Source organism: Canis lupus, chromosome 5 (genome assembly GCF_011100685.1).
Source record: "Canis lupus familiaris isolate Mischka breed German Shepherd chromosome 5, alternate assembly UU_Cfam_GSD_1.0, whole genome shotgun sequence".
Taxonomy (NCBI): Eukaryota; Metazoa; Chordata; class Mammalia; order Carnivora; family Canidae; genus Canis; species Canis lupus.
In genome coordinates this window covers 67,080,539-67,107,011 of record NC_049226.1, presented here as the reverse complement: position 1 = coordinate 67,107,011, position 26,473 = coordinate 67,080,539, and the positions used below count along the sequence as shown (strand labels likewise).

General features: G+C 50.7%; 2 long non-coding RNA genes across 5 annotated transcripts in view; one reads left to right on the top strand and one right to left on the bottom strand.

Annotated features, from left to right (window-relative positions):
* The window catches only part of LOC106558853, an 81,747-nt gene extending 72,934 nt beyond the window's left edge, over positions 1-8,813 (bottom strand). For 3 of the 4 annotated variants that reach the window (XR_005359977.1, XR_005359978.1, XR_005359980.1), the window contains exons 1-2: positions 8,614-8,813; positions 8,193-8,324 (exon numbers count right to left, since the gene is read on the bottom strand). This is a non-coding gene — a long non-coding RNA (uncharacterized LOC106558853). Of the gene's footprint in view, positions 1-1,901; positions 5,006-8,192; positions 8,325-8,613 lie in introns of those variants that run through there. The other variant, XR_005359979.1, reaches the window with a different exon arrangement.
* LOC111096009 lies at positions 3,744-26,343 on the top strand. Its single transcript, XR_005359976.1, has 3 exons — positions 3,744-4,507; positions 4,580-5,826; positions 25,039-26,343. It is a non-coding gene; the product is annotated as an uncharacterized LOC111096009 (long non-coding RNA).
* The last annotated feature ends 130 nt before the right edge of the window (positions 26,344-26,473 follow it).

The window sequence follows — 26,473 nt, the reverse complement described above, 5'->3', positions numbered from 1 at the left end:
TTTTTTCTATTGGCATGGTGATTTAAGTTTTGCATTTTTCTCTATTTTTTAGATATGTCCTTAATCAGCAGAAGTGTTTTCTCCATAGTCTCTGTAAAGAATTCTCTTAATACTAATCTCATCTATAAAGCCATTCTCCAAGGGATGCCTGGGTGGCTCAGCGGTTGAGTGTCTACCTTTGGCTCAGGTTATGATCCCGGGGTCCTGGGATTGAGTCCTGCATCAGGCTCCCTGCAAGGAGCCTGTTTCTCCCTCTGCCTGTGTCTCTCTGTGTGTCTCTCATGAATTAGTGAATGGAATCTTTAAAAAAAAAAAAAAAAGCGCCATTCTCCTCCAGAGAATTTGTGATATAAGTTAAATTAAAGAAAAAAAAATGTCTTCCTCACCATGTCTGTAAAAGTCTGAGTTCATGCAGTTCTTTCAGTTCAAAAGCAAAGATCCTAGGGCCATTTCTACCAAACTTTAGCCTCTGGGATGCTGCTTGGGCATAGGTGCTTCATGTTCCCCTGGGGAGCTCCTTAGTGCCATTAAAATGTATCAAAGGTCATCAAAGGCTGATAGCCTTTGCCTCTGTTTTGTCACTACTGGAAATCTATCTGCCCCAAACCTGCCTTGAATAAACTGAAATACGACAAAAAGCTTTCTGGATAAAATATTCCTATTACAGAGATAAACATGTAACACAAACATGAAATCATGCAAACACCCACAATAGGGAGGGGTGTGGCTCCCCGTTAGAGCATTGCACATGGGGCGAGGTACATGTCAGAGCAACAGGGCTGTGTGGAGGGCACAGCTACATCTACCATCACAACTATGTGCTTATCAGGAGAAATTCATAGAAGGGGTTAGGAAGAGAAGACATGAGACTTTAAGATATGTTACAGGACACATCAAAATAAAACTCTTCTGCACAGCAAAGGAAACAGTCAATAGAACTGAATAAAAAGCAACATATAGAATGGGAGGAGATATTTGCAAATGACATCTCTGATACAGGGTTAATATCCAAAATCTATAAAGAACTGATATAGCTCAAGACTTCAAAAAACACAAATAATCCAGTTAAAATGGACAGAAGAGGGGCACCTAGGTGGCTCAATTGGTTAAATGTCCAACTCTCAGTTTCAACACAGGTCATGATCTCATGGTGGTGGGATTGAGACCGGTGTCAGGCTCCATGCTTAGTGCTTACTGCAGAGTCTGCTTGAGATTCTCTCTCTCTCTCTCTCTCTCTGCCCCTCACCTCTTCCCTGTTGGTGGGGAGGGATGGGCAGAAGACATGACCAGACATTTCTCCAAAGAAGACATCCAAATGGCTGACAGGCACATGAAAAGATGCTCAACATCACTCATCATCAGGGAAATGCAAATCAAAACCACAATGAGATACCACCTCACACCTGTCAGGATGGCTAATTCAACACAGAAAACAGCAGGTTTTGGTGAGGATGTGGAGAAAGGGGAGCCCTCGTGTACTGTTGGAAGGAATGCAAGCTGGTGCAGCCACTGTGGAACACCATATAGAGGCTCCTTGAAGAATTAAAACTAGAACTACCCTATGATCCAGCAATCTTACTATTGGATGTTTATCCAAAAAATATGAAAACACTAATTCAAAGGGATATATGCACTCCTGTATTTATAGCAGCATTATCTATAATACCAAATCATGGGAGCAGCCTGAGTGTCCATCGACAGACGAATGCATAAAGAGGTGGTGCATATATATTCATGATAGAATATTCTTCAGTCATAAAAAAGGATGAGAGCTTGCCATTTGCAACAACATGGATGGAGCTGGAGTGTATTGTTCTGAGTGAAATAAGTCCATCACAGAAAGACAAATACCACACCATCTCACTCATATGTAGAATTTAAGAAACAAAACAAATGGACAAAGAAAAAAAGAAAGAAAGAAAAAAGCAGCCTTTTAACTGTAGAGAACACACTAGTGGTCACCAGCGGGGAGGTGGCTGGGGATGGAGAAAACAGGTGATGAGGATGAAGGAGAGCACGTGTCGTGAGGAGCGCCGGGTGATGCATGGAAGTGCTGAATCACTATGTACATCTGAAACAAGTATCACACCGCATGGTAACTATACTGGAATTAAAATTAAAACTTAAGTAAAAAAAAAAAAAGAGAGAGAGAGAGAGATACATTATAGAAAAGAATCACCCACAATCCTACCATGTTCAGGTTTCTTATGTTTGCAAAATTTCAGCATCATTTTCTTTACAGATGCCAGCACTGTAGGGGTGTCCGGGGTGGCTGAAAACAGTGTGCTTGTGTTGAGGTGATGTTTCAGGGGTACAAGGTTCTATTTGGTAGTTGGAGGAAGACGGTAGGAAGGAAACATGGGGATCAACTCATACAGTGGGGGGAATGGACCCAGAAATGAGGAGCAGCTTGTCCCCGGTCATGTAGCAGGTGCCTGGCACCAAACAGAACCGAGCCAAGCCCAGGTGTCCTGCGGCAGCGCTCCTCCGACTCCACCACGCCAGACCACCGTCGACCTTCCCGCTAGCCTTTGCAGTCACGGGGCAGCATCTTGTTTCTTAAGAAGGAGTTCCTGCTCTCCACACATTCAGGTGTTTTCCTTCCATAGTCTGATTTAAATGGCGATGCAATAATTGATACTCAGTACAAACCAGCTCTTTGCCCATCTCTGCTTCCCTTTTCTGGCCAGGGAAACTGGGATCCAGAGAGGGCAAGCTACTTGCCTGCGCAAGCCCAGCTCAGGAGGCAGACGTGGGGTTTGAACCTGGTCTGCCCGACGCCCAAGCCCCCTCCAGCCTTGCCGCCCAGCCTCTGCGGGTGGGAAGGCCCCCGGGCTGGAGCGGCGGGGGCTGTTTATTGTTCCTGTGGCTCTGTGCAAGTGTCAACACATTGTTTGAAGGGTGAGGGCTGGTGGACTTTGAAGACAGTAGAGCAAGAGGGCTCCCGCAGGGGGTTGTTGTCCAAACAGATGCAACAGAAACCAGAGGGCGGCCGGGGTGGCCAAGAGGCTGGTGGGTGGCCGGCGAGCCTGCTGGGCTCCTGTGCCGTCTTGTGATGACATGTCATGTGACCACCGAGGCCAGGCCTGGGGCCTCCACACCATCCCTCCCTGTGAGGGCTGGGGCCCGGGCCACTGTGCCCACCCTCCCTGAGGGCACTGAAGATATCTGTTGCCAGCCCCGCTTCCGTGGGCAGATGCAGGGGCCCACACTGGCTGCCCCCAAAGGCTCTGCTATCCCATGTTTGAGAACATGGTCCAATTCCCAGGTGGATTCCCGAAGCGAGCCTCTCGGCCTCGCTCACCTTGTGAGTGGAGAGGGGGCCTGGTTGTGGGGCTGAGGTCCTCGACTAACACCTAGTGTCTGCTAAGTGCTGGAGATGTGAGGTGCCCTCTTCCTGCCCTATTCTATGCCATCCCGAGCAACTCCATGAGGTGGGACCATCACTACTCCACTTGGCAGGTGAGCATTTGGAGGCTCAAGATGGTCAAGTTAATATGCCCAGGAGATGGACTAGAGCTCAACTCTGGGTGGTGTGACCCAAGCTTTATCCCTAAAATCACAGCACTGAGCTACATCCAAGCTCTTGCTGGCTTTGGCTCCTGACCTTGTGAACTTGCCACTGTCCATCCCTCTGGTCTTCGGAGGCTGACCTTCTCTCTGCCTCCACAAAATGAAGGCAATGTGAGTCTGCCTCCTGGGTTGTCGGGCGGGAGGGGGGTGGTCAGATTGGCTTTTCCTGTAAGCTGCCGCAGCAGTGCAAGGCGCCTGGCATCCAGCATCGCCTCCCCGAGGCCGGCTGTGAGCTGTGTGATTATCACTGGGGACAGAGCAGCCTCTCCTGCGACTGTGGCCGCCTCTCCCTTCCCCGCTGCTCCCTTGTGGTGGAGGTGACGATAGTGAACGTGGGTGTCGCCGAAGAGAGGAGACGATCAGGATAAAGCTGCTGTTGCAAACAACACGTGTTTCCAGGACCCTCTGCACCAGCACGTCTGCACTGGAGCATCCACACTGCCCTGGGATGCCCTTCCCGGGCCCTGCCTGGAGTGTGGTTATGCCCGACGGTCAGCCGGCGCCCGGGGCACCAGTCCACATGCCACCCGTGCCTGCTGTCCTCTGTGCTGCATTAGTGGGGACACTCGAAGGGCACACCGTGGGAGGAGAGAACGAAAGGAAGCTGCCTTCCCCTGGGCTCGCAGCAGCTTTCTGCCAGAGAAGACAAGGGAGAGGCTTCAGAAGTCACTTTTCCAAGTCGGGTTTGCTCGGGAGCACTCACACTCAAGCTGTGACCTAAGAACAGGAGGAATGAAGCGTGTGTTTTGCCGAGTTTCAGTTGGTGTCAGCCGGTTCCAGAGGGGCCCAAGAAGCCATGGTTTGCGTCTGTCCCCGTGGCCTCTGTCCGGATGACCGTTCCTGCCACCGCCCAGCTGGGCTCTTCTCATTAACCCGGTCACACCGCCAGCCCGATAAGCCAGAAGAGAGGGAGGGTGGAGCTGAACCCCTGCAAGTGGGTGCGGGGCAGGGGGTGGGGGGCCGCGTCTCTGGGCTTTGCTAATTGGGGTTCTCTTCTCTCGATTAGGTTCTGCTCTTTGTCTGAGCAGACAAGATAAGGAGGAAGCTGGGCTTTTCTAACAAGCCGGCCTGGCAAGGCCACGTGGTCATTTCCGAGCGTCCGGCATCTGCAGGAATCCTGTCGATTTGGCAGTGGAGTCACTGTCCTCAGAAAACAGGGGCGAGCTGTCGCTGTCGCTGGGGAGCAGGCGACGATCCTGAGCCCCTTTGAGATCCAGCTGCGGAGGCTGCCTGGGGCTGCCACAGAGAGATTTTCCTTCTGAGCAGCTGACCCCTTTGCTCATCAGAATTACAAAAGTTCTGGCGGCCAGTGACTCCCCAAAGCTGCGGCTGCTTTCCGACAAGGACAGCCATCAGCGCATGGGGGCCGTGAGTGCTCGTATTGCATGCTTGGAGATTGTAGAAATCAACTCGAACAGCATCAAGTTGTGCCCTTTCACCAGAAGGATGTGAAAAAAAACAAATAATGATTCATCAGCACTGTTTTTTTTTTTTAAATAGAAATAATACCCCCCCCAAAAAAAGCGCTACTCAGTGAATTTGTAAATTAAAGCGAGGAGATGCTTACTTAAAATTTTTAAAGGCCCCACATATCCGATAGTCCAAACCAAGAATGCTATGTGGCGCTGATACGGATTTCTTTTCTCCGATCCGAATATACAAAGTATTATATGTTATATTGACATTCCGCCTAAATCTTTCCCTTATAAGGTGTTTGACATAAATAGCTTTTATTATGTAATTCTGAAATAGAAGGAATACACACGTTTCTTAAAGGTCCCAGCTGTTATTGTTATCATTTGGGACATAAAATTGGAATCCCAACTTCCAATATCAAATTTTAGCACAAACCCTATAAAATCTATCTTGTCAGAATGTGCCAGAACCTCTAAGCCCTTCTCGGCTGAACGAATTGCAGCTGGTGCTTCAACCTTAAGGTAGAGAATCGACTTGGCGTGTGGGGTGTAGGCAGCAAACTGGCCCTGGTTTTCGCCCGGCTGCCGAGCCGGCTGGGGAAGGCGTGGGTTTAGATTAGCCGTGTCCTACGCCGCTTGACGGGGTGACACGGGTCTGCAGGGCCGAGCCCGGGGCCTGGAGATAGGACCCGCCAGCAGGAATGCAGGGAATGTTTTTCTTCGGACTCTATCGAGGCACACAGACCATGGGGATTCTGTCCGCGGTGACAGCCTTAACATTTGCCAGAGCCCTGGACGCCGCTGTAGAAATGGCATTGCCCACCCTGGAAGTGAGAAGGTAACGTTTATTTTTGTATTTTTTTCTCTCTCTCCCATATACAGACTGTAGAAAGACCACCAAGCGTGCGCCATTTTTTTTTTCCACCATGATGTACAATTCACATTTGTTAATCAAAAAAAGTGCCCGAGGTCATCCACCTAGACTTTTTTTTTTTTTTTTCCTTCTTCTTCTTAAACAGGAAACGGGTTTCAGATGTTTATATGTTAAAAAGTAAGGCTACTAATCTGTTTAGCCATTTACCAGATCCTGGCGAACTCCCTCTTACATTTTCATGTTCAGAGCCTATAGCATGACATTCATTTTATCCCTCTTGTTATTTAGGATAAAAAAAAAAAAAAAAAGCCAACCCAAAATCTTTCAATAGTCACCTGCTTTCTTGGGACAGTTCCAGCAGGGGTTAAAAGAAATGAATTCGGTAGGTTAGTGAAATTGTACTCATGGTGGCGTTGGTGTTGTGTCGTGTGCTTGAAAATTCAACGTTCTCCGGGCCATTCTTGAAAATAGACCGTGGTCACATGCATTTTCAGACGTCTGTGGAGGCATCCTATTTAGATTCAGAATAGAGGTTTACGAATGCACACAGGAAGTCTACAGCGAAGGCAAAAGTCGTTCTTTTAAACGTCAGATCTTTTTCTTTGAGTCTGCATGATATTTTCCATGGTGCTTCTCGATATGAGGCTGTGAACGGTAACAGAGAAAAACCATTTTTCCCCGGGAGTCCACGATCACTTGAAAGGACTCCAGCCTGATGTTTAGAAATAAAGGTTTTTGTTTTATTGCTGGAATTTTTTTTTCTTGCCCCGGGGCTGATAATTTAAAACGGTCGCACTGCTGGTGAAAATGCTGTCCCTGTTCAGTGTGGCGCATCAACGATCTTTTTCTATAGCGGGAAGTTTTCTGTATTTATAATCCGGGAGAGAGGAGCATACACCGGGGAGGTTTGAATGCTGTTTTTCAGTGAATTTGTAAGTATTCAAATCACTGGCTGAAAAGACTTTTTAAATGTAGGACTCGGAAGGAATTCTATCATTTGCGAAACCTCGGTCTGATGGCCCCTTCTCTTTACATGCTTGTGTTTGACCAAATGCTTTATGTTTGCAGATTGTGTGAACAGGCAAACGATGGTTTTTGGAGGCATTTTATCAACGAAAGAGAAATAGCTAAATTTAAATGAACTCTTAAAACCAGCCCAATATTCTCTGGATTGGTAAAAAAGGTATTTGCAAAAATTAAAACATAGGCAAAGAATCATTCTCAATTCCCCTACCAGCATCCTCACCTACCCTCACCTCGAGACATAGATATAGATATAATATTCTATGAGGCAAAAGTCCAGTTGTTTTCTTTTTCATCAGCGTTATCAGAAGTGGCTGGAGAAAAGATTAGTATAAGGGTAAAAATGGATATGTCATAAATGTCCAAGCTCCTTTAAATGGGGGTGGGATGGATATGATTAAACACAATTTAAAATACGTATTTTTTTGGGAAATGAAAAGATCATTTTGATTTCTTGGGGGCATGTTCTAATTCAATGTTTGGATGACACAAGGAGTTTGGAACTCCCGGCACAAACCTAGTGACAAATAGTGACAATGCCACCTGTGCTGAATGTGAGCAAGAATAACAGCAGGTGGTCCTATTATGGAAGAAACTTCTGTTGAGCGGGTCCATCCAAGTGCAAGCACCCCAGCAGAGGCTGGTCCACACAGAACAAATCCCCACCAACCCCAGGCTCCCTCATCCAGGATGCGTCCACAATACCGGAGGACCCCGAATCTCGCCCAAGAAAGGCACTGCTTCAGAGCCCTTTGGAAAGCACCGGGGTGCTAAGAGAACAGAGAGGAAGCCTGACGTAGCATCTATGAAGAGTGAGCAGACAGGAGGAATTAGCGTGATGAGGGGCAGATTCGGTGCCGGTGAATTTCCTGCATGGGGCAGGACACGGGGCAGTGGGCTAGTGCTTCCCCAGCCCTCCCGTGTGAAAATCACAGGACACGAACCACTCTGGCCTGGTCCTCTTTTTTTTTTTTTAAACCATCTCTTCAGGTCCTGGACCGTTAGGAACAGAAAAAAATGCCTAAGTCTGCAAATCCGGGGCAATTGCCGTGTCAGCTCAGAGCCGAGATGTTTCCCAAATGAACACCTGGATGGTGTAAATCACCCCGGCGGTAAACACTTCAGGCCGGCGCAGGCTGCAGGCTGGCGGGGCGGCACCCTCCCACCCGGCTGGGGTCCATAAACCAGGCGCTGGCCCACAATCATAAATGCCCCTCTCACCGAGAAAGACCCCTCCCCGGCTGGGAGCAGAGCCCCTTTGTAGAGGCCACTCAGATAACGGGCTGCCCTCACCGCTGTCCGCTTACCCTGCTCTGGTATCCAGAGGCCAGCTGTCAGAGGTCTGTGTCGCTATGAATGGCTTCACGAGACCTAGGGAGGGGACCAGGGCCACCGGCTTCTAGGTGGCTGTTTTCAAAGGCAGTGTGCAAAGATAAAGCCTAAAAAGAAAATAAAAAGAAAGAAAGAAAAGGCTTCAGTTTTTAAACACTGATAGTAAAATCTTCACAATAGCAGTAGTAATAACCAAGAGATGTATATGGAGCGTCCCCAAAGTTAGTAGAGATCAACGTGTCATTCCCTCCTTTAAAACATGGTGAATTAAGGTATTAAATGACTCTTGCTCTCCATGCTGTCCTAGAATCTTCCACTCCTAATGCATGACCACGCGTTTGGTGTGAGCGATTTATAAAAATCCCTGGGTGGGGGAAAGCAGATGTCAGAAGATACCTCAAAAAGATCACCTCCCCGGGAATTTCTTTATATTCCAATGCTCTCCTTAAAAAAGAGAAATCTCTCCTTATAATTATCTGATTAGGAGAAGTCTTTTAAATGCCATGTTCTGCTTCCTACCAGACAGATGGGAGGACGAGCAATATAAACCTTATAAAAGCGGCCTTCAGTTCAGGCTTTTTATGGCTCTATTCCCTTCTACCCACAGCGCGGATTAGAGAAATGGAGGGAACCCGAGAGCAGTTATACCCTGCCTCTGGGATCAACCTCGTACCATAGAAAAATAACCCGGGGAAATCATTCTGCAGCCAGGAACGAAGCCGGGATCAAATGGTTGCTGATCAGAGCAAATATTTAAACTGGATAAGTCAAATCGAGCATTATTAAATAAAGCTTGTTTAATATGTCTCAAACGGAAAATGTCTTTTGAGGGGAGTTTAAACGCAGTGCTGGAAATCTGGCGGGATGCACGTCTTGAGGCTTAATTGGTGTGCGCGGGACCTGGGTTTGTACTCCTCCTTCACAAAGCATTTCTCCCCCGTGTTATAAAACGAAAGCAGAAAAGGTTTTAGGTAGCTATCGAGAGCTGTTAATGCAACATCATGAATATGAGACGAGTGACCCGTGTTTTCATGTTTATCAATCAGGCAAAGGGCAGCCTGGCCGCCTCCGTGACAAGGGTTACGGGCTACAAGCCGAGGACACCCGCGCGTGTGGGGTGCTATTTGCCCAGCACAGTGCAGCGGGGCAGCAGCTGACCCACGCTCTCACCAAACCTAAAACCACTCTCTAATGGGTTTTACAATATTTACATTTTCTATTTTATTTATAGGATGCCAGATGTCTACATTCAGATGTAAAAAAAAAAATCATTTGGGGTAGAAGATCCCACCCCTTCCCCACATTTGCTGGCTTATTAGAGATGGGCGCGTTCCTGCTGCCGTGCGTCTGTGTGTGCACGCCAGCTCAGAGCAGGGCCTGGGGTCTCTGCAGAGGGTCGGGACGGGGGAGATGGCGCATCTGTTCCCATTGCCTGTGTGGCCACGGGGGGCGTCTTTATTTCTGGGCCACATTTTCTCCTTCTGTAAACAGGGAGGGGGCTGGCAATGTGCTGAGGCTTGTCCCAGCGCCGAGATCCTGTGCACGTCTCAACGACCACCCTCTTGCTCGTTACATTCTCCTGGCCCGCGGCAATGAGCGTCCGGGAATCAGCGAGCCGGTGAAGGCCCTCCCATGTCACAGTGTACCTGTGCGCTTGGGTGGGTGAGTGATCACACGTCTTTCTTCCCTCACCCTAAAAGTGATCTTTTATTTCACGGAATTGTCTTCCTTGCCAACTGACTTGACGCACAGACCAGACAGGGGACGCACGACCCTCAGCCCCTGTCTGATTTATCTGCAGGTATACATCCTCTCAGGCAATGCAGGACCTGCAGGTTTCCTTCGTAAAACCTAATCTCTCCCGGGGCCCTTGCTCGGGAAGTTTTATTCCTTTCTGCAGCATAGACAGATGAGCAGTCTGCTTTTCAGCTCAGACACAAGCTGATTCTTTCCTGGGAAGCCACCCTGGGTGACAGTATGGGCAGGGAGCAAAAGCCCTGCTGAGACCACTGTGCAGTGTATGTACCAGCCCTGGGTGCGGTCTTTCATTCCTGGACAGGTGTCGTTGCTCCCTGCTTAGCAGGCACCACTGGCCCCTATGCATGCTGCCTGGAGGGATAGGGGCCTGGTGATTGCCATGGAGCCTCACAGCGGGATGGCAGGCAGCCCAAAAGCAACCTCCGTGCTGAGCTTTCTGGGCCCTTGTCAGGCTAGAGGGGATGGGACAGCTGGAAATGCATGGGCCAGGAGGTGCTCTGAGTGTGGCCTGAACTCTGGCTGGACAGGGGCCTGAGGACAGTATTGGGGCAATGCTGCTCTAGAAAAGCCTCACGTGTCAGTCTAGTTGGTCAGTGAGAGCGACTAGGAAGCCTGGTATTCCTTCCCAGCATGGCTGCAGGAGCCCTATACCTCTCAAGCATCAAAGCAGGAAGCCCGAAGGCCCGGAGAGGCAGGATCTAGAAGACACGGTGTGTGTCCTGCCTGGGGCACAAGGGAAGAGAACTGAGTTAGGGGTGACAAATGGGCCGGGTGGGAGGGGACAAGAAAGGTTAAGGATGTGTCATGAGGAGAAGTGGGGGTTCACTAGCAGCCGAGCTGGAGCCCAGAGGAGAGGCTGGGGGACGGTCACAAAGGAGGGGCCAGATGGACCCTGAATCATCCTCCCTTTCACCATTTGGCCTCTCGGTCAGCTGGCTGGAGCTTGTGTCCTGCTGCCCTCACCCTAAACCTCCCATCCCCCACCTGGTGACTGGCCTTAGGTCACCTGGAAAACTTTGACAGTGCAGATGCCTGGTGCCAGCCCGGAGACTGAGGAGGCGTCAGGCTGGGTGTGGGAGCTGGCACCAGCACTTTTTACCAGCTCCCAGGTAGTTCCGTGGACAGTCAAGGACAACAACCACTGCCCTGACCCTAAACTTCTGCGTGCAGACTCCTGTGAGCTCCCACTTGCCTAACTGCAGACAGCAGAGGTTTCACTGTTTGTAATTCATGCCCTGGAGATGCTCTGTGTGGGTGGGGGCTGGCCTTGGCCCAGGGGCTGCAGCACCCATAAGGATCCCTGGAGTTGTGCCCTCCAGGCTGTGCATTTGGTGAAGCAGAGACATGCTCAGCACAGGGGTCATTTCCCGAATGCCTGCTTCTGCTCTCTCCCCTCGTTGGGTGGGTCTGCAGGAAAGCCAAGGGTCCCACTCCCAGCCCAGGGCCGTCTGCCGTCCAAACTGGGAGAACGAGGAGATTCTAAGCCCAGGATGGGAGTTCCACAAAGCTGCCTCATGTTCACATGTGGCCTTTTCTCTTCCCTGGTAAATGTAGCAAGACAAAACAAAAACCACAACATTTTAAAATTTTCCAAAGAAAAAATGCAAATCTTGATGAACTGAGGCTACATGGCAGTCATTTATCCTCAGTAATTCTGATGTTTCGTTGGCTTCTTTGCTTTCTCATAAAGCACAAGTCTCACAAAGGAGAGCTAACATATAGAGAGCATCTAGAAATCTAGGGGCCTTTTGCTCTGCCAACGACCCTATGGAGCAGGAGTTACTCTTGTGCCCACTTTGCAGATGGAGTGAGTGAGGTGTAGTCGACTTCCCTGTAGGATACAGATAGTAAGTGCCAGAGCTGGGGTGGGAACTGGGGTGGGGGCTCGGCTCCCCCGTCGGTTGGCAGTACCCTGAGGAGAGGCTGGCGCTAGGGGAGTCAGAGATGTCACTGTTTTCTCCCACAACTTCTTAAATGGTGTCAGAGCAGCGGCCCAGCCAGCTCTGCTGCTCTCTGTGGGGTGCCCTTGCTTCTGAGAGCCTTGCAAGGGGGGGGGGGGCTCAGCTGGGGTGGTCCCGCTCATGTGCTGCCCACCCGGAGCCCCCCTCTCTCCACAGGCAGGAGCGCCCACGACTTCTCCTCCGTGTCTTCTCCCCTTGGGATGGTGACGAGCTGGGGTCTGTTTGTTCTCAGGGAAAAGAAGAACCCTTTCTGGAAATACCAAACCTCTCTTTGCAGAGACAAACCTCGGGCAGGCTTGGAAGCAAGGAGGAGCGCTGGCTGCAGCGGCAGGCCCTCTGGGCTCTGACCCAGCTCCAGCCTCACCACGAGACCTTGGTCCACCAAAAAATGGGCATCTCCAAATCTCAGCAATAGTCCTCGGAGGGTGAGGTGCGGGAGAGCTGCTGGGGGTGGGGTGGGGGTGGGGGTTCTGCAGAGCCAGGCCCCCTCCCCACTCCCCTCCCCCCTACCTGGCCAGATTCCTACAGCCTCTGGGCCCAGGGGCCGGCCCCCTCTCTGTGGGCCCAGGGCCTCCTGCTCGCCCTCTGAGCTCTGCTCCCCGCACAGGCTGTAAAATGGGTCTAGTCCTGCCTCTGAAGTGTGGCTGTGAGGATTGTGTAAGGCGTTGGCCCTTGCTCCTAAAAGGTCAGTCCAGAACCTTCCAGAACCTTCCACGGAGTCACAACAGTAAGAAACAAACAGCACAGGTGGGGCACTGTTCAGAAACATCTCCTCTTCCCATCAACTGAAGGAGGTAGGGACCATCTTGGATGCATATTTCAGAGGCTCATACGGAGGCACAGGGCGGTGGTCTGGAGGAAGGGCTGTCGGCCTCTGCAGTCTCTCCACTAACCTGATGGATAGCAGCTATTATTAGCATTAGGGAGAGGGTTGAAAATTTTTTCTTTTTCAAGAAACTTTTTATTTGGAGGTCCTGTAGACGTCTACCACACTTGTCAGGAATAATTTGGGAAGATCCCTCGTTTCCTTCGGTGGTGACATCCTGCATAGCTGCCGCATGATGTCACAACCAGGATATGACATCACATAACCCACCGCCTTGTGCAGGCCAAACGGCAGCAGGGTTCTGGGAGGGCTAGAGTCTGCATGGACCCCGTCTCCTTTGCCCACTACCCCTCTCCCTCCCTTCCTTTTACTCAGCATGACCTGACATTTGTGTATCTGATGTTTACACGTCCCTGGAGATGCAAGGTCCATGAGGTCAGAGGTTTGTCGACTGGGTTTGCTATTGTTTCCTCTGCGTCTAGAACAGGGCCTGTCATGTACAGCTTTGGTACATATTTTTCAACAGATGACTGAATAAATGGTGTTTTCTCTCAGAGCCAGGTAACTTTTCTGTGCTCGTTAAAAAAAAAAAAAAATCTGTAAAATGGGCTGAATGCTCCCAACCTGCAGGGTGTGGTGAGGACCAGGCTGAGGAAGGCATGTTCAGTGTCAGGCCCTCAGCATCCAGAGGGGTCTCAGCTTCGGGTCCTTCCACATCCAGGGAAACTCCCCCTGCACCCCTAGCTGGTGTCGCTGACCATCCTTGAAGGTTCCTTGCCATCCCTGGGGTCTCTGGGGTTTGTCAGGCCCTGAAAAGGGCCTGTGTTCTTTCAACAGTTCGAGCATCGCTAATAAGAGGTTTGAGGTTTGCGGCCCTTGAAGGAGGCAGGCGTTCTGGAGGGTGGCATGTATCTTAAGTACCTGGTGAAGTCTGCTAATTCTGCTCCTTTGGAATAATAAACAGCTTAACACCCTCCATTGTTCTGGGCCCTGGGCCCCAGAGCCCTGCTGGGATTTGGGGGACAGTGGCCGGTTTTTTTTTTTTTCTGCTCCATGGGGAGGCCCCTTGCTTAGCACCAGGTCTGCAACCCAGTCCTGACTGACCAAACTCACCAAATCTGAGGGCTCTGCAGGACCCACACCTGCCCCCTGGGATGGCGAAGCTCCACAGGGGATCTGAAGATGAACTTTGAGTTCACAATGGGCAGGGATTTGAAAACCAGCACGTTTCTTTCCATTGTAAAATAAGTATCTTATGTTATTATAAACCAAAACATTCATTATAGAGTTTATTAAGAAATGGAAACATTTAAGGAATAATTTATTGATCATAACCCTGCCATCTGGGGATTAACAGCTTTATGCATTTTGTTATATTTTATCTCTCTCTCTTAACCTTTCTCTCTCTCTCTCTCTCTCTCTCTCTATATATATATATATATATATATAAAACCTAGTTAGAAGTATTATATAATTTTAGATCTTATTTTTTTCATCATTTTTAAAAAAGATTTTATTTAAGAGAGAGAGAGAGAGAGAGCGGGCAGGGAGGAGGGGCAGAGGGAGTGGAAGAAAGAAGCAGCTCCCAGCTGAGCAGGGAACCAGATGGAGGTGGGACTCGATCCCAGGACCCCAAGATCATGACCTAAGCCCAAGACAGATGCTTAACCACCCAGGTGCCCCTCTCATTGCCATTTCTTCATGAAGTATTTCCATTTCTTTAAATATTATTTGGGAAAATGTATATTTTAAACTAAAAAAAAAAATGAATCCTGTAGTGGAAGGAAGTGTAGAGGAAGATGCTTCTGCCAGCGAACAGAAGCACCAGGACAGGACACAGCACAGATGTGAAGCTGACGCCTCCCTGGAGCTCACTGTGCGTTGCACCAGCCTGTCCCCCACCCCGGACCGGCCTGTGAGCTGCTCCTGGAGATGCACCTTCACGCACGAGGATGTGGACGTGTCCTGTGGGCCCGCCTGTGTGTTTCCGCCAGTAAGTTCCCAGGGAATTACAGCTCCGAGGGTGTGGACACTTGTAAGCTCCTGTGTATACACTGACAGATGGCCGCGTGGAAAGGCTGTAAATTCACTGACCGGTCCGTCAGCTGTGCACGCCAACGCCTGTCTCGTTACACCTTTGTCAACACTGGGCATTAACACCTTTCACTTTTTTTGTTTTGTTTCGTGTTGCTACTTTAAGGAGCAAGGATGTGGAATCTCCACTGTGGTTCTGAGATGCCCGCCTTAGCTTCTTTACGCCTTCATCCTGAACCCTCTGGTCTCCGAAGGGAGCTCTAAGCCCATTAGCTGGGACATGCGGGAGAGCAACCTCTGGTTGTTATGGAAATGCAGCAGCTCTCTGTGAAAGCATCCAGCTCCCTCTGCAGAGCTCAGGGCTGGGGGGGTGGGGGGTGGGCTCTCTCTGGGCAGCTATCAATCTCAGCTGCCTGCAGGAAATTTGCTGGAGAGGCCTACCCAGACCGGAGCTGGAGGAAGGGGTGCAGAGACGTCTCGGGAGATTGCAGTCGGGGAGATGGCCTGCGAACTCCTCCCCTGTGGCTGAAGAAAGCTTGAGATAAGGAGCCTGCCTCTCTGAAAGAGCAAATGGTCTCAGCTGAGAACCTTCTGGAGCCTGGAGAATCAGCCTGCAGCTCCCGCAACGCCCTGCCCTGTGGTTGGGGGTGGGGGGGACTCTGGGCTGCAGCGGCCGCTGGCCTTCCGTGAGGCCTGTAGTGGCTTCCCCGCCTGCGCCCCAGCGCCTGACTGCGCTGCCTGTCATCGCGGAGTCCTCCTCCCTGATGACACTGGGCAGCGCGAAGAAGGCACAAGGGGTCTGCGCTGTAAAAACTGAAGACAACATAGGAGAGTCTGGAGGGCCCTCCTGCCGCACAGCACAGAGAAGGTCCGTAATCCCCGCCCCGGTTGTCTGCTCCTCTGCTTGCGTGTGCCTGACGTTCTTTATGCGGCTGGGAAATCTGCAGGCGTCAAGTGGGCCAAACCCACAGCACTGAGCACATTCACGATGTCGCATGACCACCAACCTCTGTCTAGTTCCCAACATCTTTATCATCCCCAAAGAGACACAGCCCCTCCACCCGCGGTCACTCCCCATCCCCCTTAAGCCAGCCCGGCAAGCACCCGTCTGCTCTCTGGCTCCATGGTGTGTCTATTCCATATTTCACGTATGCAATCCCGTGTGCTTGCCTCTTCCCTCAGCATGGCCCTTCCCAGGGGCTCCACACTGTGTGCGTGCCAGCGCTCCCTGTCACACTGAGTGACGTCCCACCTTGTGGATGGGCCACATTAAGTCCCTTCGGGCACCTGGTGTTGGACACTGGGGCCGTTTGCAGCTTTGGCTGTTCTGAATAGTGTGGCTGGGGGACATTTGCGTGCAAGATTCTGCTTAAGTGCCTGTTTTCAACGTTTTGGGTATAAGCCCAGAAGTGGGATTGCTGGATCTCACGGTGCCTGTAGGTTTAACCTCCGGAGGAGCTGCCTGCTGGGTTTCCCACAGCAGGTGGGTGTCCCCACCGCTCTAGCTCAGGCTGACTCACAGCACCTTCCAGGGACACTGTCATGCCTTCCTTATGTACATAACAATCCCAGTGTGGGGCTGTGGTCACTGGCGGGGCCTCCCGCATAGTCACCCAGCCCGTGGTCTGTTTGAGACCCTTGATGAAAAGTGGCCCCTCTTCAAGTTCTGATGCCACCATTCCCTGGCTACCTCTACGCCTCTCTGGCCTCAGTTTCTTTTTTTAGAAAATGGCACATCTGGCTCTGATTGAGGGGCTGCTCCAAGCCCACTGCTGGCTGCACAGTGGCACCCCATAAACACAGCTGTGAGGCCCACCCGGAAGGCATGCGGGGTGCTGTCAGAGGCCACCGCAGGACCCTCAAATCTGTGTTGGTTTCACCAACTCACTATGTTGCTATAAATAATGCAAACTGGACGGTTAGAATCACATCTAGTGAAGACTGACATGTGCTTCTAATCCATAAAGAAATTCCTGAAGCAGGTGGATTCGAACCAGGCTGGTTCTGGTGTCCTTGTGGTAGAAGGGATGGTGTGTCCGGGGCAGGCCCCGCTCCCAACTGGTGACCATCAGGGGGAACTGGATGGACCACCTCTGTGGCCTGCCGGGCTCTGTGTACAGCCCTCAAGGACTAAATAAACGCAGTGATTTACAGAGAAAAGGCCTTTTGGGGCCGCCTCTGACACTGAGGTCTGAGGACTTAGGTGACAAAGCCAGCATCCGTCTTCCCCTGTGACATGTTCCTGTCAACAGTCACCCTAATGGAAAGAGGACCCAGCAGGACAGTGGGCAGCCTCCCCTCCACTCCACAGAACCTGTTCTTCTTGGATAGTGAAGGGGAGGGAAGAGTTGCAGGGCAGGAGGAGGCAGTGGGAGAGCAGGGCTGCAGGGCAGGGGAGGCAGGGAGGGAGCAAGGTTGTAGGGTGGGGGAGACAGGGGCAGGGGAGGGTGTCGGGGTGGGGGAAGGCAAGGCTGCAGGGCAGGATTACAGGGCAGGGGGAGGACAGGGCTGAAGGGCAGAGAAGGCCCTGCTTTCTTTCCCCAGTTATCTGGGCTCCCTCAGGCTTCCAGAATCAGAAGCAGAGTCCCCTGGAAGTCTAGACTCCCGCAGAGAGCGAGGCTGAGCAAGGCACAAAGGCTCTCAGGCCCAGATCTGGAAGGCTGGGAGTCCCGGACCAGCCTTCCAGGCAGGGGTGCTCCCGAGGAGGATAGGGACACGCCCTGACCTTGGATAGAGATCTGGTTCTAGAGCCTGCTCTTTTCAGCAGTCTCCCATCTCTTCAAGGGGTACATTTTTATCTGCCAAACAAAGATGAGCAATTTTCACCTGATGGGGTGGTGAGATCACAGGAAGCCAATAAACGCTCGTTGACAGGCATAAATAATTTTGCGGGTGTGAGAAAGGGGGATGTTTTGGCCAGTGTTGCCCAATATAAATATAACTCAAACCACACATGTAATTTAAAATTTTCTAGCAACCACATTAAAAAAAAAAAAGATACAAAAAGAAATAGGTGGAAATGCCTTTAAAATATTTTAACCCGATATATCCAAAATAGTACCCCAAATTAATGTTAAAAATTGAGATATTTAAAATTCCTTTATACCAATTTTTCAAAATATGACAGCACATCTCAGTTCTGACCAGCCACACTGCCAGTGCCCAGTAGCCACGTGCAGCTAGGGGCTACCGTACCGGGTGGCATAGGTCTACACCCTCCTTCTTCCCGGCCAAGCGGAGCCATATCCCATACCCCCATTATGTCTGCCGTATGGCCAGTTGGTCTTAATGGGGCTGCTGCTCCTTATCGGACTCCATGCACTGGTTTCCTGGGGTGGGAAGGGATGCAAAGGCAGGGATCAGGGTGGTTGTTGCTATTTCCATAGCTTTAAGATTCTATACATTTGGGGAGGGGATTAATTTAAAAATCTATTTATATATAAATAAGATGTATGACAAGTTTCCACAAGAAGGATGATTACAGTAGTGTCACTGCAATAGGGTGTCTATGAAATCAGCCAAGTGGTCTCGGAACTGGGCCACATTGAGGTCACTGGTGACCTTGACAAGGTGGGGGTCAGTGATGTGGTGAGGGGGAAGCCAGATTGGAGTGGATTAGAGGACAAGGCGATTCCATTGCTGTGTCTTAAGTAAGAAAATCTGGATGGACGCTCACCAACATGTTAACTGGTTATCTCTGGCTGGTGGGGTATGGTGGGGTCTTTGTCTCCTTTTTGTATATCTGCATGTTCTAATTTTCCCACAACAAATATATGTTAGTTGAGGAATTACAACTTTTCAAAAATGAAAGCGATATACTGGAATTGTAATAATTAACCTCAGCTTTCAGGGTGGGTAAGTGGAAAGGATGTTGAGGCATCCCTGACTCGTAGTCGGGGTGAGAAGGGGCTCTGATTTCTCCGAGATTCCACAACGCCGACTGTCTGAAATCCCCACAGGACCCTCAGACTCACCTCCACTTATGAGGTCCTCCCTGGGTGTTCCTGTCTCCACTAGACTACAAGCAATTTCAGGGAAGGAGAATAATTTTGCTGAGCATCTACTAAATGCCTAGCACTGTTCGTCTTTATTTTATAGATGAAAACAATAAAGCTCAGAGGCAGTGGGACAGCCAGGAGCCCAGGAGCACTCAGCCTCTGGTTGACGCAGTAGGTGAATAATGAGGACAGTGAACCCACGTGGGGCTTGGTTGGTGTTAGGCTCTTTCACAAGCATGGAAGTAACTCAGTGTGTGCAATCATCCCACTCTCCCAACAGCCATAAAGAGTAAAGCACTCTTCTTGTCTCCAGGTTACAGATGAGGAAGCTAAGCATAGCAAGAGGTAAGTAATTGCCTGGGTTCACGCTCCTGGTGAACAACGGTGCCTGGGTTTTGAAGCCAGACAGTCCACCTCTAGATCACATGCCCCTTCTTCTTCACTACCTAGACCATGGCTCCTTCCTCTACCCCACATAGACCATGGTTCCTTCCTCTACACCATGTGGATCATGGATCCTTCTTCCACACCATGGAGACCATGAACTCCTTCTTCTACATCATGTAGACTGGCTCCTTCCTCAACACCATGTAGATCACAAGCTCTTTCCTCCACCCCATGTAGACCATGGGCTCCTTCGTCTATCCCACATAGACCACAGCTCCTTCTTCTGCCCTACATAGACCATGGCTCCTTCCTCTACCCCATGGAGACCATGGGTTCTATCCTTTATATTGCAGAGATCAGGGGCTCCCTCCTCTACTCCACATAGACCATGGGATCCCTCCTCTATACCATGTAGACCATGGCTCCTTCCTCTACATCATATTTCTTGCTCCTTGCAGGGTATACTCCACCCATATCTTTGACTTTTCTGTGCCTCCCTATGCGTCCCAGCATGGTGGGCACCCAGTGTTGGACTGCCCTTCCACCCACTCACTGACTCGCTGCAGGTAGACCAGGTGTGTGCCTTCAGTGCTGTGCTTTGGGCTCTGAACAAAATCAGATGAGTCTTAGGATCAGGATTAGAGAAACTATAAGAGGAGAAGTATGAACAGCAATGAAAATAAATGTGTGTGTGTGAGTGTAAGCTGTGGGAGTGTATTTTCGTTGGGTTGAGAGTCACAGAAGGGGCTGTTTAATTTAGGCAAAGACTCAAGCTGGTCCTTGCTGTTAGCAAGAAAACCAAATGAGGAGCCAGGAAAGGACTCTAGGAATGCTGCACACCTCAGACCCTTGCTTCCCTCCCCTAATTCTCACACCCAGGTGTCATGCGTTCACAAGCACCTGCGGGACACCTACCTGTGCCTCAGTGCTGGCCCAGGTGCCTGGTTAGGGTAGCCAACACTGACAGCACTCCCCCCAGGAGCCAGTAGGAGCCAGTGGTGTCAGAGAGCTTCAGCACAGTTAGCCGGTTACCGTCTGGAGGTACAGGAGCCGAGCTCCACCCCAGCATGCGGAGTGGCGAGAACGCCGTGTCGCCACTCCAGCTCCGCTGACCCCGTGCTGGGCAGAAGCGGGCCCTCGTGCAAGGGGACAGGTGCCCTTTGAGGAAGAGGCCTGAGAGTCCACCTGAACTCTGATTTCAGTGGCCAGGGTGGGGTCCGGGAGTCCGGGCTTGCTTTCCGATCACCTCCGGTGATTCTCAGGAGCAGCCTGGGCTGAGAAGCTCTGCCCTGACCCTCCGCCACACAAACTGGGTCCCTGTTTGACAGGCCCAGCCAGGTTTCACCCCCAGTTGTCACCATCCTGAAAATCCTAATTGTTGAGGGAGGGGCCCCTGGTTTCCCTTTAGCCCTCCCCCCCTCACTCCCAGCTTATGCAGCTGGCCCACCTGCAGGAGATCTTCCTCCCACAGACCCAGGCTGCTGACTTGGTCAGTACCTGAAGGCGGCATGGGCTTTCTGGATGTTGTAAAACACAGATGGCTGCTTTAGCCACCCAACTTATATAACACGAGGCAATCCATCCCACAAGTACACACAGAGCACTCAATACCCAGCACAGGGAGTGATGGCGAGGGTGGGACTTCACCCGGGGCCTGATCCGAGCCACCAGAGTTTGCTCTCAGAGGGCAGATGGCTGTGCACCTCGTGGACGCCTCCCCTCGCCTCTCCCCAGCCCGGGCGGTCCCTCTTCCTCCTCTGCTCTGCCAGGCTCCCCATTCCCTGTAACCACACATGGCCCCCAAAGTATGTCCACATTCTCATCCCTGCAACCTGTGGATGGGACTTTATCTGGATAAAGGGTTTTTGCAGATATATTAGGTTAAGAATCTGCAAAGGAGAGCATCCTGAATCCGAGACTGGTACTTTAAACCAGAAAGGAAGACGAAGAGGGCCATAAGCCAAGGGACGCCCAGGGTCCCCAGGAGCTGGAAGAGGCAGGAAGGATCCTCCTCTTCAGCCTTTGGAGGTTGTGATACCTTGGTGTTGGGCTTCTGGCCTCCAGAATGGAGAGAGAATACATTTCTGTTGTTCTAATCACTGGTTTGTAGCAATTTAGGGCAGCCCTAGGAAACTAATGCACCATCCAACTTCCTCTCTGCTTTGTTTTGTGCAAGTCTCTCCATGGGCTTTCCCCCACTGGCTGTCAGGAGGGCAAGCCTTTGTGCATGTATGATGCTCACAGCTGTGGCGCCAGCGCCCCAAACAGGGACAACGCGAGCCTCTGGGAGCCAGGGAGGGAGAAGCACTGCTCTGGTCCTCAGGGTAGTTGGTCTGAAGAACAGCGGGAGCCAGCACTGCCCCAGACCCCAGTGGGGAGTCAGCCCCTGGGGTGTATGGAAGCCAAATCCACTCCAGTCCCCACCCGGGGAATTTCAAAAGCCTGTCCTATGGTTTATGAAGCTCTGGGGAATGCAGAGAGGGGTCCTCGTCCCTCTTCCCATGCTCCTCATCATTGCCATGAGTCCTTTGTCCCCCTGGCCCCGATGCATGCAGCCAGTCTCAGCTGCAGACAGCCAGGTGACTCCCAGGAGGGGCCACTCCTCTGAGTCACACCTGGAGAGCTTTGCCCCAACGGGCGAGCTACCCAAGCCCTAGCCTTCCCAGCTGCCCACCGTGCTCCCTCTTACTGATGCCCTGAGATGTGATGGGCAAGTTGATGCTGTCGCCAGTCTCTTTGTCTTAAGATAGACCATCCTGATGGACGGTTTCTGTGAGGATTACCTTCTGTGCGCCCCTCCAGATTCACTCCTGCCTTCTCTGCCCTCTCGCCGGCCCTGGTGGCTGACCTTCATGGACTCTGTTGTCCTGCCCCGGCCTCTGCTCCTGATTGGAGCTGGCAGTGGGAGGAGGGAGGCCAGGTGTTGTCCACTCCCTCCCCACTGGGCCACCTGATTGACTGTGGCCCCTACCTAAGGTCACAGCTCCTGTTGGGATCTTCTCCAAGTAGACCCCCTACCTGGAAGTCACCTCTCTTCCCTTGTCCCTGCAGTTGCCCACTGCTGCCTGCCGTCCCTCGTCTAGGTCCACAAACCTTGTGCACACCTTGCAAACACCTTTGCAAACACTTGCAAAATTATTATTAATTAATAATTTTAATTAAAATTATTAAATTTTAATTTAATAAATTAAACCCCCTTTCATTTAAAACCCAGTTTGAGTGGCGGTTTATTTCCAACCCAGCAGGACCCTGACTGACCCTGTGTCCCTAACCAGGCAATTACTGATTACCCACAGCCCAGCACCTAATGCTTAATGGGAGGCAGGGCTCCATATCCACCCTACTTCTCAGGGGAGGGCTCCCCACCAGAACACGTGTCCCAGGAGGCAGGGGCTTTGTCCCGCTTCACTAGAATTCGTATTGAGATCATTGTAGAGTCACACGTAGCTGTAGGAAATGGTTCAGGGAAATCCCCCAGTGGTAACATGTGCAAAACTCTAGTATGGCGTTGCAAGCAGGGTATTCAGGCCCATGCAACCCACTCTTTACTCCCATCTCTGATTCACCTGTGGTCGTGTGCGTGTGTGCGTACCTTTGTCATGCACGTAGAGTCACCTGCCACCACCACCGGCGTGGTGCAGAACACTTCCATCACCACAAGGACGTTGTTAATCTGATTTCTCTGGAGGTTTTGATTTTAACCTGATTTCTTCAAAAGTCTTTTTAAAAAATCTTATTTTCTCACTACTTTGTTCCCAGTGCCCAGAACCATGGCTGGCATATGGCAGAAACTCAAAACATCTTTACTGGGTGAACGTTCAGTGCGTTTCGCCCTCACGACACCCCCTATGTGCGGAAGAGGGGGCCTCAGAGACAGCCCCATGTGCCCAGGCTCCTGGCTCTTGGGGCCGCAGTGGGGCTCCTTCGGCTCTCCCTGCTGCACCCCGAGGGGCGGAGCTGCTGGCATCCGAGTGCAGGGGGTCCCGTGCGCTGTTCAGCATCAGCGTCTCCCCTCCAGCTGCGGCAGCCGAGCACATGCTCCTAGACTTGGTCCACTGTTCGTCTTCCCACAGCTGTGCTGGGCAGCCGTCCTCCGAGCTCGTCCAAGGCTGATAAAAGTGCTGGGCAGGACGCAGCAGAGCCTGGAGCCTGGCCGGCCTGATAACTGGCTTCACTTTGATGTTTTTCAAGTTCAGAACGGACCCAGGCCCCTTGGCCAGCCTTGCACGCTTGTTTATTTTCGTCGCCGTGTAGGCTTTTGTGATTTCCCCTTCCCAAGTGGGACAGCTATCATTATTCCTGTCATTACCCTATTGGAAATGTTGCTAAACGCGCTCTCCTGCTCCATCCGACCCCTCCTTCCAAACGCCCGAGGAAGACCACCCACAACGGCAGACCTTCCCTCCATTTAATTTTAGTCTCAGGATGTAAGTTTGCAATTTCATCACAATTAAAAAAAAAAAAAAAAAAAAACCAAAACCAAAAATGAGCCTGGCTTTCCTATCCCAGACCCGTGGACCATCCCTTCCTGACAGGCAGGGCTCAGGAGCCGCCCAAGAGTCCCCAAGAACCGCGAGCTTTCAGGGTGGGGGTGGGGGGCAGGGAGCAGTTTCACAAGAAAACACACAGTACTGTCCTAAGTTACGTTCCAAGTGTGTGAGATCAGAAAGAGACCGCTAAGCTGTGTTCTCCTCATAAATACCAGCGAATTACTCAGAGGGCACCGGGCATGCAGGGCACTGGAGAAGCATACCACTTCCTCTCCGAGGGCACAGATGCACACTGGATCGGAATGTTCTAGATGTTGAGGACACACCTGCAGACTCTCACAATACTTGAAAGCCCCTTGCAATGTTTCCCTGCTTGATGCCTTCCTGAACATAACGTTCGTGTTTTCTTGCTTTTTCATGTTTAATTTTCTTGCCTTCTCTCCTTCCTTACTTTGTCTTTATAAGTCCATGTCTGAAGCACACACATAGACGCGTGTGCCACACACACACACACACACGTACGCTCAAGCACATGCTCCCTGCATGTTTCCCTTCCTCTGCTCCCAGAGTATTTCCTTTTTCAGCCTTTTGGAAAATGTTGCAACAGGGTTTGACCAGAATGAGATTCAAGTGGGTGATGTGGCCCAGGGATCCCGGCGGCTCTCATAATCCATGTTTCTTTTCTTCTTCATGTTCCCTGTCTTTTTTTTTTTTTTTTAAAGTGGGCTGTGGAGCCCAACATGGGGCTTGAACTCACCACCCTGAGACTAGGACCTGAGCCAAGACCAAGAGTCGGATGCTTAACAGACGGAGCCACCCAAGGTGCTCCCCTCACATCGCCTTTTACAGTTTGTTTCTTCCTTCAGAGCAGTAAAAGAAGTGTTTTCTCAGTGAATGTTATTTTCCCACCTACCAGTTCCATGAGAACCCTGGGAGAGAGGAATAAGTCTGTGTGCCAACCAATAGCTTAAGTCCACAATTTGGGAGAGAAATATTTTAGTCAAAGGAAAGGCAGTAGAAACGAGTTTCCAACCTATCTATAAAATGATGTTCTACTCTTCATTGAAGGAAAAAAAAATTCTAACTACAATTAGATTGTTCTCCCAACATCTCGGGGCTGTTAGGTGTGACCACACATGTGGTGCACAGCACAACCTGGGAGGTGCTGTTGGCATGGGCGCAGCGCTGGGTGGTGGACGGGAGGGGCAGTGCGTGTGTGCAGAGTGGGGGTCGGGGGCTCTCACATGTCGCTGGCTGCAGTGGCATTCAGGACAAGCCCCTTGGAAAGACATATAGTGGTCACTACCAAAATGATGCATGCAGTTTTTCTGGGATCCTGCAATTTCACTCTTTTTTTTTTTTTTAAGTGGGAGAGAGCACATGGATGCAGTGGAGAAGGTGGAGAGGGAGAATTTCAAGCAGGCTCCACACTGAGCATGGAGCCCAACGTGGGACTCAGTCTCATGACCCTGAGATCATGAACAGAGCCGAAATCAAGCATTGGACACTTAACTGATGGAGGCACCCAGGCATCCCTCTGGTTCCACTCTCGAGGGTTTGTCCCACCTTAAGAGCTCATAGGCTTTTTCAGAAGCCTGTGCAGTTTGGTTCACCCTCTGCAGCACTGTCCGCAGTAGTAGAAGCCTGGACACAGCCTAGATGCTGGTTCACAGGCTGGAGTGGAGAGGGGAGGCAAGCCGATAAACCAAGGCCCATCCCAAAATGGAAAGTGGTGTAGTCTTCAGAACAAAGAGGCGGATTCGCAAAGGCAGCAGTCACTGGGACACGTCACTCAGTGGGAGCCCCCGGGTGCAAAAAAGTCTGCATGCCGACTGCTCCCCATGATGAGCCAGCTGACATCGGGCTCACGTTCAGCCTCCTTTTCCTCCTCACTTTGTCCATCTGTACAGTGGGGATGATGACAGCACCCACCCTGCAGGGCCATGGAAGAGATGTCATGAACCTGTATGTATCAAACACCAACATAGGATGGTGCTTACATGAAGCAAAGGCTGTACGATACTAGTTATTATTACTGTATCATTGCCATCATTGGAAAGAGAGCACATATATGCTGAGGTAGGCTTTGAAAGCTCCTGGAAGGGTGCCCAGAACCATAGGTGCCAGGGATTGCTCTGCCAGGGAAACCGAGAGACTGAGGAGAGGGTGAGGTAGAGGAATATCTATTGTTAACTTGTGTCTTTTGAATTTCTATCAAGAATTTTTCTTCCCTATTTTTTCAATCTTTTTAATGAAAATTTGTAAGTATGAAGAAAAGTTGAAGAATTGTACAGTGAACATCCGTGTACCTACCGTCTTAGCTCTGCAGTTAGTATGTTGCTGTACTTGGTTTACCATCCATCCATCCATCCACCCACCCATCCATCCCCTATCTACCATCCATCCATCCACCCACCCATCCATCCCCTATCCACCATCCATCTATCCATCCACCCATCTATCTACCCATCCGTCCATCCATCCATCCATCCATCCACTCATCCATCCCCCATCCATCCATCTTTCATCAAACCCTCTTATTTTTGATGCATTTCAAAGCAAACTGCAGCTAGTAGTATACCCCCTGCTCCAGATTCTTTTGCACAGCTAACAATTAGCCAGAGTTCAGTAGCTGTCTATGAGGGGTTTTTTTTTATGCCAAATGTACATAAAGTCACATGCAGAGATCTGAAGTGTTCTGTTTGATCATTTTGTCAATTCATTGTTTATATAAAAAAATACATTATCTACAAATAAAATGTGGCTTCCCGGGAGAGAGAGACAGAGACAGAGAAAAATTGA